At 39.9% G+C, this 18,346-nt stretch overlaps 1 pseudogene; it reads left to right on the top strand.

The window, feature by feature from the left end:
* Positions 1–16,058: 16,058 nt before the first annotated feature.
* Positions 16,059–17,159, top strand: LOC102920522 (glyceraldehyde-3-phosphate dehydrogenase pseudogene; annotated as a pseudogene).
* Positions 17,160–18,346: the final 1,187 nt, after the last annotated feature.

The following is an 18,346-nucleotide window of genomic DNA, read 5'->3' on the forward strand; positions in this document are numbered from 1 at the left end:
TGTGAAGATCAGAATGAATCACTTCGAAACAAACATGTTTGGAAAGAAAGTGAAAATGTGATGTAGAAAACCCAGGATGTGCCATGTGAATGGCTACACTTTTCACTTTTTAGGCCTCCCATCTCTAGTGAAATTATCTCTGTGAAAATCAGAAAGGTGGGCTCTTTCCAAACCCATATCAGTGGAATCATAGTTTAAGTGTGGTGGTTATTTCTAAATAAGGGAGGGTGTGACTGAACATCTGATAGTAACCCTAATATTGAGGAGATGAAAAATAGAGCATTAATTTGAAGCTATGACAATCTTTAGCTGGTATGACTATCTACCTTTTGGAACAAAAATAGAATCAGCCCATCATGTGTACAAGCAACTTTGGCAACCCAAAAAACTATGATTTCTTTTCCAGTTTGATCATCCCACATTAAACATGGTGTCAATTATAACATTTGATACTATAGCAGTCTCATAATACACATTTCTGTAAATGGGAAAAGTATGTTTAGAGACAGCAAGTAAATTCTCCAAAGACACACAGTTCTGCAGGACTTGAGTTTGTATAGCCTGGACTGTATTACTTCTATGGCACTATACATGTGTCCCATGCATGCCCTTTCATTCTTAGGAGTGCTGTGTGATGGTTAACTTATTTTATTTTAAGTCTGTGAGAAAATCAAAAGCTTTACAGGTTGCTTCATTTTCCAGTAAAACTCAGTTTCTTCCTGACTTTATTTGAAAATACCTTCTAAGAATACACATGAAATATATATATATATATATATATATATATATATATATATATGTATATATATATATATATGTATGTATATATGTATATATTTACAAAAATGAATTCCCATTGTCAATTGGTGAATTAGGATTGGATGATGATCATTAGACATTCTTAAGTTTTGATATAATGGTTTAATATAATGATATTGTGTGTATTTCTAAATTAAACCTCTTTAAAACAGTTTCTAGTATGGACCTTATTTTCCTGTTTGCTATGTAACAAAATTTCTCTGCCTGTTTCAATTTGTAGTCCAAGTAACTGCCATTCTTGCTCATGATTTATAGAAATTTTCTGTCAATATTTTCTCAGATAAATGAGAAACATAAAGTCACCTAACCAATGCAACAAAAATGAGTGCCTGTTTCTCAAGCTCCCTGTGCCTTCCCTTAAGTGCATTGTTACACATATTCTCCCCCAGCCGTGTGTGTGTGTGTGTGTGTGTGTGTGTGTGTGTGTGTGTGTGTGTGAATCAGAATCAGGAAAACCATCCATCTTTATTCCACCTATCCTTCCATTCTCTTAGAGACCCATAGGAACTATAATGATCTCTGAAAAGTCAATGATGAAAGGCACCGTGAAGAGAGCACCTGTCTTACCATATAGCCATTCTGATAGAGTAGAAGCTCCCATGTTTTCTAAGTGTGACAACTGTATCTCATCAACACAAATCAGCCTTTTCATAATTCTGAACACATCTTATCAAGAGCTTTAATGAATACTAGTTTATGTTTATCACTATTAATTCTTTAATATTGAGTTCTGTTATTTAGACTGGAGAAGAATCTTCTGGGATCATGGATAAATATGCATATACAGGTACTTTTGACTTGCAAGGTGATTCATTTGGTCCATAGCAGATTTCAAAAATAACTTAAAGCATATCTTCAAAATACATGAGTGAAAATCCTGCTAGAATTTTACCGCAGCACAAAACATTGAGATCATATACAGAGGGGAAGCGTTATTTTTTGTTCCTCATTTTTAGAATTTCACATATTCTTAATTTCTTAGAGAAGGGGAGAAGAGATTTGTAATTATCAGTATTTGAATCAGACATCCATTTTTAGGAACAAACATATTCAAGTGACACATATACCATTTACTAGAAGGGGGCTAAAGGTCTCTCTGTTAGAATGCCTTTCTCCTACCATCAACCCATGCCACTTGGATGCACTAGGAAAAGAGCCCAGCACAATGATCTGATCATGATAGGGAGGGGCTGTTGGTGCCTGTGGGGTAGTAGAGGAAGCTGCAGCAGCAGCAAATAATGTCCTTCACTTTTCCAGCTTCTTAGATGCAGCAGAACCACTGAGAAGCAAGTTGTACACATTTGGTTTTTATTCCTCACTATATAACAGAGAGCTAAAAGATCAATTACTGTCTTCTGAATGAGCAACTTAGCCATCACAGTTTAAATGATGTGTCTTTCTAATCTAAAGTGAAAAATAAAGCAGGCGAGAATGTGTCAATGATTTGAACTAAGGATCATGCAGCTTCAGAATTTCTTTTCTTAAACCATAATCATCACTTCCCATACCCCAGAGCTACTCTCAGTCAATAAAATCCACTTTGTGAGTGTTTTAGAAAGTCACAAGCTTTTGTAATTGAAATAAGAAGAAAATAAACAAAAAGAAGAACCAGTCCTTTCTTTGGACTGATCACCTTCACTGGGCACCAGTGGTTTAGAATTAGAGCTGGAGTCTAGTCAAGGCCTTCATCCCTCTCCAGGCAAAATTATAGAACAGCCTTCTTTTAGCCTTCTAGATTTAACTGCTTCCTAAAGATCCCCAGCTAAATATCTGAAGTCTCACATTGAACACACCAGATTTCTCTTTATCCTTGGCCTTCTGCATCCATGCAATTGCTTCACATAATGTGATGTCCAAGCCAGAAATGAGCACATCTACCATCAAAACAAAAACAAACAAAATAAAACCAAAAATTGGGGTTGGATGTGACAAGGAAGAAAAAGAAAGAAAGAAGGAGGGAGGGGAGAGAGAGAGAGAGAGAGATTGGGCTTTATATTGTTCTAAATGTTTTCCCTTTGAACAACATGTCCATTACAAAAAGGAGTCTAGGAAAGCAACCAAAATCCTCAAAGATGAATAAAAATCCATGAAGGTTGGAGGCATTGACTCCCACCTTGAAAGAGACAAAAGTCTAGTAAAGTTAATGATATCTCAGTGCATAGGCAATGTACTGTGTCAAAAAGCAGACTAGTTAGGGAATAGGAATGTAAATTTTATTTTATTGGGCATATACACAGGCAGTCTGGGGAGATAAGGGTAGAAATTAGGTGAATTTGGGTCATGATATATAATGCTTTTTGGAACAAGTAGGGGAATCTATAATTAATTCTGAAAGATGTTAGGAACCAGGGAAAATTACTTTGCATATTTTTGAGGTCTAATTAAATCTCTGTTTAAGAACCTAATTTTTTTCAGCACCCAAAAATTAGACTTCACAATATCTAACCTTGCAAATGTACCTCCCAGTAAGAATATTTCAAATTGTCTATCATGCAAATTAAAAATAATTCATGTTCCCTCTTAGCCTTATTAATAAATAATAAGTATCTTTGGAATGTATTACCTTTGTCCCAAATCACCTAGAATGCTTTCTTAGAGAGTATAACCAGTAAGTGTTAACTACTGGTATAACTACACAGTAGACTGTGTAGCCCATTAGCTATCAAAACACTGGTATTTATTCAGCAGTGCTCACCTAACTCAGAAAGTAACTCATTCTTCCATGGCCCTCTCCTCCTTTCAGTTTTATGAAGTTCTTTCAGGTCTTGTCATCTTGGGTAATTACTATAGAGGTCAGTAATCCCTCTTCAGAATTTTATAAACATTTTATAATCATGAACCAGATAGCACTTCTTGGAGCATGTAATGCTAACAAATGTGTGCCTGGCACAACTGAGAATCTAATCTAGGTTTACTGAATACCCCCATTCTGATTCCCCCATATTGTACTGCATTTTCAATCCAGGTAGACTCTTTCGTACATTCATGATTTGACCAAACAGTCCCAAGTGTTTTCTATTGGGTGTGTCAGTGTGCATGCTATTTAGGAAATGGTTCGTCTACTGCTGATTTTTCTAACCCCTACCAATACTTTTGGTGCTGTATCTTCCTTTGGGGGCGATCCTGTTGTAGGCCAGAAGAATAAGTTCATGAATGAAAACAATGCAGGCAAGTTGCTGTTTCTGCTTTATAGATGAAATAATCATTGCTGTATCGTGTAGGAATGTCTGTCCTACATGATCCAAGAATGGGAGCATCAGGAATATCTACACACAACCGGGTCAAATGTATCCGCTTGATACTTCAAATAAAGCCTGGATCTGAAACACTGAGAAGGATCATGTACTTGAATGTAATTGCCCAAGTGCTGCCTCATCAACTTTCTTCATTAACGTAAGTGCTGTTAGCACCTAATTCAATGTATAAAAACAAAAATGTCTTGAGCACTTTTACTGTGCAAAATGCATTCCTGGGCAGTTTAGAAAAAAGAAATTTAAAATGTAGATATGCCTACACTGTTATTAGAACTGAATAGCATTTTCAAATGATCAATATTCTGTTTGTAAAGTGTTTTTCTTTGTTTTGTTTTCCAGCTGCACATCTCCTCTGATGAAAGCCTGGATATTTGAGGACTCAGTTTAGGTTCTTATAGATATGGAGTAGAAAAGAAAGTCCCCAGTGGGTATTTTATTACTATGTCTATTAGCCATTAGTTTTTCAGCACTGTATATTAAGGAAGCTAAGAAAATATGATATGCAGGGAAATAACCAGGCCAGGGAGAACACAATAAAAGTAGAAAAAGTCATTTTTGCCCTCAAGGTGCCTGCACTTAAAGTGACTTTTACTCCTTTCTCTTTGGAGCTAGAACAGAACTCTCACTTGAGTTAAAGCATTACTTACTCCAACTATGTGCCTTTTGACCCAGTATTTCCATTTCATAGAAAATAAAACACTCTCTCAGAAGAGAGGAGAGAAAATGGGAGCTTAGCTAACATCCAAGGGCAGACCACTTACACATTAAAGTAGCTGCCTGGAATCTAGATCTCTGTTGCCTTTCCATATGCTATGTCTATTAAGTGTAAGCTTGGAAGAAATCAGAGGCAGTGAATGCCCACGAGCTCAACATGCCCAGATAGAATATATTGGAAATGAGCATAAAAAACACGCATACAGTCATCCTTCTGACCCCACCAACTCTATTCTTCACCAACTCAAAATGAAAGAACTCTAGAAACATCAAAGTCAAATTGTGCCTTAGAGTTTTTATCACTGTGATAAGACACCATGACCCAAAGCAACTTGAGGTGCAAAGTGTTTATTTCATCTTACAGATTGTAGTATGTCATCTAGGGAAGTCAAAGCAGAAACCTGGAGGCAGGAACTGATGCAGAGGCCACCAAGGAGTGCTACTTACTGACTTGTTCCTCATGGCTTGTTCAGTTGTTCTTTAAAAAAAAAAAAAAAAACTATGCCATTGTTCCCTTTATTTTTTATTGAAAAGAGTTTTTCCTATACATTATATTTTGATCATGCTATCTTTTTCCATAACACTTCCCAGATCCTTCCTACTTCCATACCCACCCACATCAACACTTTCTTTCTCAAACAGGCAACTAAAAAACAAACAAAATCTTACCATAATAAGACAAAACAAAAATGGAAAAAAGAAAAGTGAGCCAAAGGAAAAGCACAAGAAACGTATAGATGCTGAGACATATACATTTATACAAACAGAAAAATCCATAAAACCAAAAATGAAAATCCATAATATATGAGCAAAAGATCTGTAGGGCAGATAAATGGCCAGACAAAACATTATGAGACAAAAACCCTTAAAAAAAAAAAAAAAAACACTGAGTTCATTTTCAGTTCATCATCTACTTCTGGGATTGGGTCCTGCCCTTAAGTGTGGTTTGTACACCCAGTGAGACTCTGTTGGAGATACCTAATTTTTCCTTTGTAAGCAGAGTCAATTGGAGATAGCTTATAGATTAGGGATGTATGTCTGTCCCTACAGACTTCTTTGAGGTCTGGGATCCCAGTGCTAAGACCTGTGCAGGCCCTATGCATCCTGCCTCAGTTTCTGTGAGTTCATATTGCATCAGCCCTGTTGTATCTAGAAGGCTTGTTTCCTTGGGGTCCTCCATGCCTTCTGTCTCTTAGAACTTCTGTCTCTTCTTCAGGTTTCCTGAGCCCCGAGGTAAGGGATTTGAGTTGTTCTTACTACACATAGGGCCACCTGCCCATGTTGTGGCACCTCCCACAGTAAGATGTGCCTTCCCATATCAATCCTCAATCAAGCAAATGCACTACAGGCCTGCCTACAAGCCAATCTATTGGGAGCATTTTCTCCCCTAAGGTTCCCTCTTCCAAAATGACTCTAGCTTATTGACATGAAATTAGCCAGTAGAACAGGCCCCTTGTCAATTTGGCACACAAATGTATCACGTAATAAACTATAACCCTCTCTTTCTGGCTGTTTCCAAGATGTTATATTAATAAATATCACAAAATAAAACATACTATAAACTTGAAAGCCCACAGTCTTTAGAAATTCAACTGAGAGATTCAGTCTTTTCAGAATATCCAAAGTCTCTAAATATCCTAGTCTCTCTAAAAATCCAAAATAGCCTTTAAAGTCTCTTAACTTTGGGCCCTTGTAAAATCAAAATTAGTTGAGTATTTTCTTATTTCGATAGAGAGGAACCAGGGCATGGTCACAATCAAATCAAAGAAAAACCAAAACCCAACAGTATAAAGATCAGTGTCAGACTTTTCGATTCGTTCACAGTTTTCGGGGCTCCTCCAGGGGGCTTGGGGCCACTTCTCTGGCCCCACCCTCCTCAGCACATATTAGTGTGGTTTCCTAGGCTCAAGCCAGCTCCACTCCATGGGTGCTGCAGGCCTTGGTGGTAGTCCCATAGCATTGGTATCTCCATAATGCTCTGGTCTGCACTGCAATCAGATTACACTTCCAACAATAGCCTCTCCTGGGCTCTCTCCAGGGCCTCTAACCCTGCCCCATGATGAAAAGCCGCATCCTCTCTCCATAACCCCTTTAATCCTAAGCCTTTTACTGTAACTGAGGCTGCTCACTTGCCAATGGTCTGTCCTAGCCTCTCTCCAAGGACTTCAGCCCCACCACATAGTGCCAAGCGTCAGCTTCTCTTTATGAAACCTTCATGCCTTCAAAACCAGTACCATATGGGTGACTCTTACACTACCAAGTTTGGCTGCCAGCACAAGGTACAACCTTTACTACCTTTGGATCACAACCTACATATGCTGACCCTGAGGAAACACTTCCCAGAAGATTCTGTCTCCGTGATGCTGGTCTCTTCTTAATCACAGCTGATTTTCTGGTCCCTGCTGAATAAGAATCCATTGTCCCAGCAAAGCAAAGGATTTACTCAGTCATGCTGGGGTCTGGTTAATCACAACTGATTCTTCAGCTCCAGCTGACCAGACACCAGAGAGTCTTAACACAAAATATCACACAAATGGCCCAGGACTCTTTAAGGGACCCTAAAAATTTCCTTCTGAAGCTTCACAAGCCACCACCGTCTGCATCACTCTCAACATTCTTATCTTTCAAACTTTCACATAATAGCCTACTGAGCTCTGAGCACCCAATTGCTTTTCCAGTTCCATGCTCCAAAATCCTTCCAGAATCTTCCCCAAAACATGGCCAGGTCTGTCAGAACACTTCAATCTCTGGCTCCACTTTTTGTCTTAGTCAGGGTTTCTATTGCAGTAATAAAACACAATGATCAAAGGCAACTTGGGGAGGAAAGTGTTTTTTCTCATCTTAGAGCTTATAGTTCACCATCCTGGTGAGTAAAGGCAGGAACTGATGTAAACATCACAGCAGAGTGCTACTTAAAAGCACCCAGAACCATGTGGTGGTACAAACCAGTGTGAGCTGTGCCCTGCCACCCCAGTCTTCAATCACACAAAATAAAACAAACAAACAAAAAACAAAATGAGAATACCACAGGCTTGCCCACAGGTCAGTCAGAGGGAGCATTTTCTCATACAAGGTTCCCCTTCCAAAGTGATTCTAACTTGTGTCAGGTTGACCTAAAAACTAACCAGCATGGCTTTGTGACTGAAAGACGACTGGCAGAAGCAGCACAGACTGGAGTATGTACAATGCAGGTCTCTTGTCCACAGGGGCCCTGGTCACCTAGCAGCCATAAGGGTATGCTTAGGAGAAGCCTGGGAGTCTGAGTGGCATTTACGTTAAACTTAATGAAATGAAATTTCTTGAAGAAAGTTTGCTGTCATGTTTAGAAACCCAGCAGGTGACAGTGTGATGAGATGAGCCAGAGTATCTGGCTGTCAGGAGGTTCTGTGCGGAGTGAACTTATTGCCATCATCTGCTTCTTAACATCATTTGTGTCTCCAGCTGTCAAGGAAGGTTTTGCATCTAACCACAGGAAGCTTGCATCTGGACACCAGATTTCTTTACAGTTTTCATATACATCTATCATATCCACTTAGAAAGGACATGAATCTATTCGGCTTCCGCTATCGCAGTGTTTTAGAATAGTTTATGACTTTATGTGTTTATGTGAATATTTTATGTGTATGCAAATATGTGGGTCTCTATGTTTCATTTTGAATCATTCTTCTGTAACACAATTCATTTGTATTTAATCCTACAGAAGAGTTATTGGAGTTTAAATAGACTATTGTTTATGAATGCCTACCTAAAAGTAGGTATCCTGCGACTAAGATGGAAGTCAGTAGTAGGGTACTTACCTAACACATGGAAGACCCTGGGTTCAATCTCCGGCAATAATATATTAATTATTCATTAATTAACAGCAGTTAGTCATAGTCTTTCACTTTAGGGGGTAATGATTTCATTGGCAGTTGTAGCTTTTGCTTAATTTACAACAAAATATTTAATCTCAAATGTAACACCTTTAATTGCTTTGAATAGAGAACATACTATTGTAGATCCTTAATGTTTTCAAAGACTAGATCTTACCACCTGTATACTGCACTTTTTGCTAACCACTCGGGTAACAGCACGATAATATATTAATGTCTGCTCTAAAGCGTAATTCCATAGATAACAATGAAGGAAAACAGTGTGTCGGTGTCTGTGGCTGTGAGCTCCCTCAACCTCATTACCTTCACTGCCTCTCCCTTTACACACTGATCTTGCTTACAACTTGTGTTTCAGCGAAATGCTAAATCACCACACAATATTGATTTTAAACTTAATCAGCTCCACAAATGTTTAAACTCAAAGAATTCCTCTGGCTGTTTCTAGATTCTTCTCCATCTTTTCACTTTCCAGAGGTTTGCAGTTACAAGGACACACCTTTAATTGCTGAAGTTCCACGTCACAAACCAGTTTGGACTGATCCTTTCCAGTAGAGGTCATTGGTTGAAAAGGAGAGACAGCAGGGACCGTATTTTAAATATACTCTAAAGGATATAGCATGTCACGAGGACCTTGGGTGATCTGATAGCCACGTGTGTTATTTCAGTTTTGATTACCAACACAGCATTTCTTTCCATTCTATCAGTGAACAATTATCATTACTCAGAGAGTGCCTAAAGCTATATTACACAATAATTAATAGAATGAGTTTGCAGTCAGAAAGATGTGGATTCCAGTTCTGAACTCAGTATTCAGTGACTACCAATGAGGATGCTAAGCTCCACAGTCAGCTTTTGTAGGTAAAAATGGAGTGTTTGCTACATCTCTCATCTCTGTGACAAAGCAACTCCAAGGGGGAAAGACTCACTTTGACTTTGTTTTCCCTCATTGTTGTGAACTGTTTTTCAGACAGGTGTGCCATGAAGTACTGGCTGGCCCAGTAGTCCCTAATCAGAGCAGACTGGCCTGAGACTTCATGGTGATCCTCATGGCTCTGCCTTCTGAGTGCTGGTCTTTGACTCATTACTTCAGAGGGATTTCAGCGCATCATAGTGATCAAGGCATGGAAGAATTCATGCTAGTGGAGCAGAGATGAAAGGATGGCTTTGGGGATGGTTCTTAACAGTTCAACTGGAAGTGTTTATAAAGGCCTCGATGCATTATAAACACTGTGAACTATTATCTCCTGGCCAAGTTTTCCAATTCAATATGTCAAATTATAGTGATTTCAGAAGAAAGTTTTAAAATGTTAAAAAAGAATTCTGATCATGATTTTTTTCTTTTTATCATTTACCATGTGTTTAGAAAACACCAGACAGTAACACAGCCCAGCCTCTGTCATTTGGCCTAGTAATTTGCTATTGGTAATCTTGTATTTGAAGAGATTTCAATAACAAAAGTTGGGCTGTCTGTTTGAACTTTCTTTTGTATGACATTTTAATTCTGTTTCTTACCCAGGCACCAGTGAAGCCATCTATTATTGCAGTAAATATTAATCCAAAACTCCCTGCCATGTGGAATTCAATCATCAGTAACTTTCTACCCACCCTCTTTTGCCAAGGTTCGCAATTACAATATAAACTTCTGTTGCCTTTTGCTTTGTTCTGTGTGAGACAATGTCTTGCTCTGTACCCCAAGATGGCTTGGAACTCAAGAGACCGTCTTGCCTCGGCCTCCTGAACAACAAAATCACAGGGCCTAGGACAGCATATTTCCCTGTTTGTGTCCCCACACCCCACACACGAACCCCAGGCTGCCATCAGATCCTCGGTGCTCACAGAACCCTAATGGAAAATGAGGATGCTGAACTTTGCACCCTGAGGAGGCTGCCTAAGAAGGGATTAATTACATGACAAGTCAAGAGTTCCTGTGTGATAAATTAAATCCTTCCCTGAATCCTAAGAAGTTCCCTCAATGAGTTAATTTTAATTTGAAGGGGACTGAACATTTGGAATAAACTGTGATTCAGAAGAGAATGCAAATGCAAGTCACCTCACATCTAGAAATAGGTAAATTAGAAAGAAATTAATCAAATTATGAAATCCAAACTTAATTTATACTAGCATTGATTGCCATTACCATATGACTGATAAAGAAAATAGATGCCAGAGAGTTTGAGTCTTTTCCAATAGAACTGGCTAAATCTCACCCCTACTGTTCTTTCTCCCACAACAAAACCTAAGGAACAATGCTAAACAGGAGCAGACTGTCAGTGTACCCATGATACCAGAAGGGAAAGCAAAATGGTGACATACTTTTATTTTATCAAATTCTTGAATTGAACATGCTACATGGGAAGCAGGCACAGTAATTCACACCTAAACCCCAAAACCCATCAGTCAGGCTGGGAGGTAGGAGGATTCGAACTTCAAGGTTAGCCCCAGTCACATGCCTAGTCCCAGCCTGGGATTTATTAGATGCTGTCTCAGAAAAATTTACATTTGAAAATGACTGTCAACTCAATGAGAATATTATTTTATGTATTTTATTTAAGATTCAGTTTTGTTGGAGTTGTCTGTTCTCAGAGCAGTGCATGCCTCTCCTTTCACCCCTGAGGAGTGTTTCATGAGGAAATGCCCACACTGAGCTTCCTGATGATAGCATCAGTCAGAATTTGGGAGAGCTATGGGTGGCCTTGTCCTTCACTGCCACCTCTGTGACTCCAGCACATTTACAATACACAATGAACATTCAATAGTCTTGGGTGTCAGGTAAACCTGGGGAAGTCCCGGCAGACAGTCACTACATGTGTAACTAGAAAAGGAGTTTGTCAGCATTAGAGCAGCCTAGGCAACATTTTTATGTGGCACAAAGCTTCTGGGACACCTTCCAAACCCAATAGCATTGATACTTTCACTACTAAGTTAACTCAGTTTGTGTGGACACAATCCCCGCCGAGAACATCACCACAATGAGTTGTCATCTTCTCTTTACTTGCTTCTCACATTAATTGCATGGCTAGCTGGATTCTGGTTCCCTTATACTCCACAATCTTATATCACTATGGTGTAAACCATGTACTAAGACAATGATTGCCAATCCTATCGCATTATTAAAATGAAACTTCTCATCTTTTACAACTTATTAAAGAATTAGTTTTATTTTTTCATTTGAACACACACACACACACACACACACACACACACCACTCATAAACTCAATGGGTTGTTTTAATTAAAGATCTACCACCCACACCTTTACCACAATGTCGATTAGATATTGTGTAAAATTATGATTACACACATATGCCTTATTACATGAATGAATATTGGACCATCCCTAAATCAAGTTCAGGCTCCTTATATTCCTAGTTTCCCTGAGCCCTGTGCGACTTAGCAACCACATCTACTTTTTCTTAGGTCATTGCTGTGCTTAGTCTTACATCTTTCTCCATTTCACTCACACTTATTTGCAGAACTTCCAGAACACCCAGCACTGTCATTTATCTCAATTAAGCCAGGCACCTGCACATTCAGGAGCATGCTACAATTCCAGTGACACAACACATGATTCACAGGAAGCACAGCTGAATGCTTTAAAATAATCACAGAATTCTAACCCCTGCATTAGGGCCCACAACAAATTGACCTCACTTTTCAATTCTTTCTTTTTAATTTTGAGATGACAGTTACACCCTCTCCCCCTATCTTTCCCTCCCTCCAACATTTGCATGCATCCCACTGCTCTTGCTTTCTTCTAAATTCAGATTTTTAAAATTTAATTGCTGGTGTGTGTGTGTGTGTGTGTGTGTATGTGTACATGTACATAAATACATAAATGCAACCTGCTTTGGCCATGTTACTTGTATGTCTGATCTCAGAACTGACAATTTGGTTTTGGAGAACCAATTCATGTGTTCTTCCCTGGGGAAGAAGATATTGTTCCAACTCACAGCATGCCCACTTTGTCTAGGGCTGAGGCTTCCTGAGTTTTCCCCTGCCTGAATTAGCATGTCTACTGGTATTACCCAGAGGCTACACCCTATTTTAAGTTTAAATTACACAAAAGCTTTGGCATATCCTGTTGATAGATTCTAAAACATCCACCTTCACATAGTAAATGTTCTGTACTTTTTCAGCTGACTGAACTCAAACCCCGGAGTTCCTAAAGTCACTGAGAAATGTAGAGACATGCTACCCTCCATGTGGTCCTTTGATCAGGACTACAGTCAAATATCTGAATTATTTCAGCATTTTCCCCACAACTGCTTGGATTCTGAAAGAAGTGGGGCATCCTTTAATCAGTTTTATGCCTCTCTCTGACAGGATGCTTGATCAGGATCATTGATCATATGGTGTCAGGTGTTCTTCGAAATCCAAGCTGTACTGACAAGGAAGAATTTGAAATTAAATGCAGAGTCGCTCGTTTGTTCCTCCCGGAGGACATGTTTTCATGACCGTGTTTCTGGTTCACTAATTAGGTTATCAATCTAGCATCACAGGCAGAGAATGAAACCACAACACAATTGAAACCCAAAGGTATTCACAGTGATGAAAGCAACTGTCTAATGTATATTCTCATATGTCTTTTTCCCCCACAGTTACATTTCAAATTAAAAAGTTAAAAGCTAGGGAATTATGTACCTATAGCACTGAGCAAGAGCATATTAAAGCTCAACTACCTTATGAGCTAGTGTCAACATGTAATGGATTCAAGGCTATATTGATCAATGAGCATCACCTACACTGCAGCTTGTACACAAATCCAGCTATTGAGACATACAGTACAGTTGTATTTTATAACAATATAATTACATTAATTTGCTATGGCATGGTTTTTGACATTAAGTTTTCCTAATTGCATGATGACATGTAACACCAATTAATGGATTCTGGCTGTGCAAATCGAGCTGCAAGTTACATGGACATTGTTGTTATATCAGTGGCACCCATGTAACTAAGACAGAGTTGATGCATAGCATTCTCTGGGCACTGTCAGATAGTAAGGGTAGTCATTTGAATGAGAATGGCCCCCATAGGTCCATGTTTGAATGTTTGCACCCCAGTTTGTGGAAACATTTGGGAAGTGTTAGGAGGTATGGCCTTGTCAGAGGAGGTGTGTCAACTGGGGGTGGGCTTTGAGGTATCAAAAGTCCATGGTGGCCCAATCTCTCTGCCTGCACAGTATATAAAGCTATCTGCTACTGCTCCAGCACAATGCCTGCCTGCTTCCTGCCATAATCATGGACTAACCCTCTGAAACTGTTACCAAGCCCCCATGAAATGCTTTCTTTTATAGGTTGCCTTGGTCATGGTGCCTACTCCTAGCAATAGAAGAGTAACTAAACAGGTAAGTTTCAGGATATTCTTATATAACTTTTCTTTTTTTAATAAGTATCTATACTACCTCTTGAACATGTAGTATAATTTTTTTTCTGTTTACTGGTAAGTTCTATAAAAAGAGAATTTGTTAAAATCTAGTGTTTCATGACTCCATGACTTTATTTGGAAATGGAGCTTTACAGCAATAATCAAATTAAAATGAGATCATTAGGGTGAGTCCTAATTAAACATTATTGGTGTCTTTAGACAGAAAAAATTGGAAAAAGATATTATCACACTGAGAGCAGAGGAAATGGAGGCAAATGGGGAGGAATTTGACTATACATCAAACAACAACCAATGTGGACTGCCAGAAACCACCATCATGAAGACAATGAAAGTATTACTTCTTGTGAATGTCCCCCAACCCAACCCCAACTGTAGCGCCTTCCTCACCTCTCCCAAGGTATGACCTCCTTTTGGACAACATGGGCTTGTAGGCACTGCCAGAATTACACATAAAGAACAAACAAAAGAACAAAAATAAAATACTCAAACTTAAGAATAAATATGAAAACAAACAAAAAAGAATGACTACCTCAAACCTTGATCATACATAGCTGAATGCACTTAAACCTCTAAAAACTCTTCCCAAAGGAACCATACAAGCAGAACAGGTAGGTGGATAAAAAAACAAACAAAAACAAACAAACAAAACCAAACAAAAAACAAAAAAAAAAACCCAGGCTCTCTTCATAATCTGTTCATGACTGTGCCACATTTCAGACATGTGACAGCCTAAGTTTTACCAAACATAACTAACTTATCCCAAGATTTAATATGAGGATTTTCAACTTAGAAATGTAGTGCACATGCGCTCTGACAAATGAAAAGAAATATATATATATATATATATATATATATATATATATATATATATATATATTTAAAAATATATTTGGGGAGAATTTTGGGGGTTCACAACAATATCAGACAGAAATGAAACAAAAGCTTGTATTTTCTAAATAAAACAAAAAAACTGGCATATTATGGCAATTGTCTACACAATTTATGTCACTCATTTTATGATCATTGTGTGTCTCCTGGCTCAATTCCATCTTCTCCACCTCCCCTCACAATTCTTGGCAACTTAACCCTCATATGATAACATCTCTCTGACTTATTCTTTCTTATCACCATGTTCCTCTTCTCTCAAACATTGTTCATTCTAAGAACAGGAAGGCTGAGTCAGGAGATGCCAGCTTGCTGTCCAGGGAGCAGCATGTAACAGGCACACAGATAAAGCCACAGAATACATGGCAACATCTAGATTAACAGAAATGGGCTGAGTTTAAGTGTAAGAGCTAGTTAGTGGTAGGCTTGAGCTAATGGCCAAGCAGTTTTTTTTTTTTTTTTTGGTTTTTCGAGACAAGGTTTCTCTGTGTAGCTTTGCGCCTTTCCTGGAACTCGCTTTGGAGACCAGGCTGGCCTCGAACTCACAGAGATCCGCCTGCCTCTGCCTCCCGAGTGCTGGGATTAAAGGCGTGCGCCACCACCGCCCGGCCTCCAAGCAGTTTTAAATAATATTAGCCTGTGTGTGTTTATTTGGGTCTGAGCAGCTGCGGAAATGCAAGGACGCAGGAGTCAGATGGACACAGGAAACTTCAGCTATTAATGATGCGCAATGGCTCGAGTTTCCATTTAATAAGCAATTCTAAATAGAGCCCAAACCAGGTTTCTACTTTATGTCTCATGTGGGCAGCTAGACTCCGCAACATGCAGGCTTGAGCTACTCTATGGCCGGTTCGCAGAATGCAGGTTTGACCTGCATGAAACATGGCAGATTCCAAATTGCACAGTATGCTGCATGGTGGATATAGCATTTGCTAGTTTAAAAAAAAAGTTTCTGGGCTACACACTGCTTTGATAGAAACACAGAGCCACTGCTTCCCAGAGTTGGTGGGAACATGGTTCCCAGAGCTGGCTGTAAACATAGTTCTGCCATGTTGGGAAACTGAGGTGGGCGGAAATGCTACAGTTTAAAGCAATAGATTCACAATAAGACAGATTCAGGGCTCTCTGCTTCTCCCTGTTCCAGAGACAGCCGCATCTTTCTGTGCAGTGCCAGCCTCGTTCCTGAGACACGATGGTGAAGGTCGGAGTGAACAGATTTGGCCGAATTGGACGCCTGGTTGCCAGGGCTGCCTTCCAGTCTGGCAAAGTTGATATTGTTGCCATCAATGATCCCTTCATTGACCTCAACTACATGGTCTACATGTTCCTGTATGACTCTACCCATGGCATGTTCAACAGCACAGTCAAGGCTGAGAATGGGAAGCTGGTCATCAACGAGAAGGCCATCATCATCTTCCAGGAGCGAGATCCCGCCAACATCAAGTCGGGTGAGGCTGGTGCCGAGTATGTTGTAGAGTCCACTGGTGTCTTCACCATGGAGAAGGCTGGGGCCCACTTGAAGGGCGGGGCCAAAAGGGTCATCATCTCCGCCCCTTCTGCTGACACCCCCATGTTTGTGATGGGTGTCAACCATGAGAAGTATGACAATTCACTCAAGATTATCAGCAATGCTTCCTGCACCACCAACTGCTTAGTCCCCCTGGCCAAGGTCATCCATGACAACTTTGGCATTGTGGAAGGACTCATGGCCACAGTCCACACCATCACTGTCACCCAGAAGACCGTGGATGGCCCCTCTGGGAAGCTGTGGTGTGATGGCCGTGGGGATGCCCAGAACATCATCCCTGCATCCACCGGTGCCACCAAGGCTGTGGGCAAGGTCATCTCAGAGCTGAACGGGAAGCTCACGGGCATGGCCTTCCGTGTTCTTACCCCCAGTGTGTCCATCGTGGATCTGACATGCCGCCTGCAGAAACCTGCCAAGTATGACATCAAGAAGGTGGTGAAGCAGGAGTCGGAGGGCCCACTAAAGGGCATCCTGGGCTACACTGAGGATCAGGTTGTCTCCTGTAACTTCAACAGTGACCCCCCACTCTTCCACCTTCGATGCTGGGGCTGGCATTGCTCTCAATGACAACTTTGTGAAGCTCATTTCCTGGTAAAACAATGAATTTGGCTACAGCAACAGGGTGGTGGACCTCCTGGCCTACATGGCCTCCAAGGAGTAAGAAGCCTGCCCTGAACCACCCACCCCAGCAAGGACAGCAAGAGACTCTCAGCTGCTGAGCAGTTCCTGTCCCATCTCAGTGCCTGATACTGAGCATCTCCCTCACAGTTTCCATGCCAGACTCCCAGAACAACAGGGCGGGGGGGGGGGGGGGGCTTAGGGAGCCCTACTCTCTTGAACACCATCAATAAAGTTCACTGCACCCCCCTCCCCCCAAAAAAAAGACATTCAGATGGAATAAACCTCTAAATGGTTTACAATGTGTGTAAAAATGTATGTAGGTTTGGAAGAGGGAAAAAAAAAAGAAATACAGACAGTTATATTAAAGAAAGTTTTAAAAATAAAGTCTTAAAAAAAAGTGAAAGTATTATAAAAAATAAGCCACGTAAAGATGGATATCACAGAGAATCTGGATTGTGTTGCCTTTAGGATTTTTAACTGCAGAAAGACATTCAATTGTAAAGACTGCTCAGTTAAACCAAAGGTATCTTGACTTCAAAATTTGGATGTAAGGATATGTTGCTTTGGAAAGGAGGCTCTGTTTTTGTTTCCACAGGAAGCAAGAGGCTATGGATTTGTTCCAGACTAAAATACATCAGGTTTGACCAGCCAAGACCCCCTGAAAGGTCTCCGATGACACCATAGCCCAGATGATCCAACATCCAGAACAGTTTCAAGGCAACTAGCTCTGACAATACAGCCTCACGGACTATTCCATAATCCTAAAATTTTCTTTATGTCCCCATAAGAATACAGCACCCTCATCCAGCAGGAAGTAGCCTAGAAAACTACGCCCACATTCCCCAAAATTAGATTATGAATGTCTGTCTTTGTTTAGGTTGTTGGTTATAAACTGTTATTGGTCATAGTATCTTTCTAAAAGAATGGGGGATATGATATAGAAATATAGGATATAGATATGATAGGATAAAAGGGTAAATTGTTGAACCTACTTTTAAAGAGCAACTTGTTTAAAATGTTTTACATTGGTAAGGATTTTAGTTTATTGATACAAATTTAAAGATAATTTTGTTATACTGTATGTATATTTCTACTCTTGAGGTATTGTTTATGTAACTCATTTAGATTGTAATGGATAATTAAGAAATACAGCCGGGTGGTGGTGGCGCACGCCTTTAATCCCAGCACTCGGGAGGCAGAGGCAGGCGGATCTCTGTGAGTTCGAGGCCAGCCTGGGCTACCAAGTGAGTTCCAGGAAAGGCGCA

This window comes from Peromyscus maniculatus, chromosome 21, assembly GCF_049852395.1.
Source record: "Peromyscus maniculatus bairdii isolate BWxNUB_F1_BW_parent chromosome 21, HU_Pman_BW_mat_3.1, whole genome shotgun sequence".
NCBI classification, from domain to species: domain Eukaryota; kingdom Metazoa; phylum Chordata; class Mammalia; order Rodentia; family Cricetidae; genus Peromyscus; species Peromyscus maniculatus.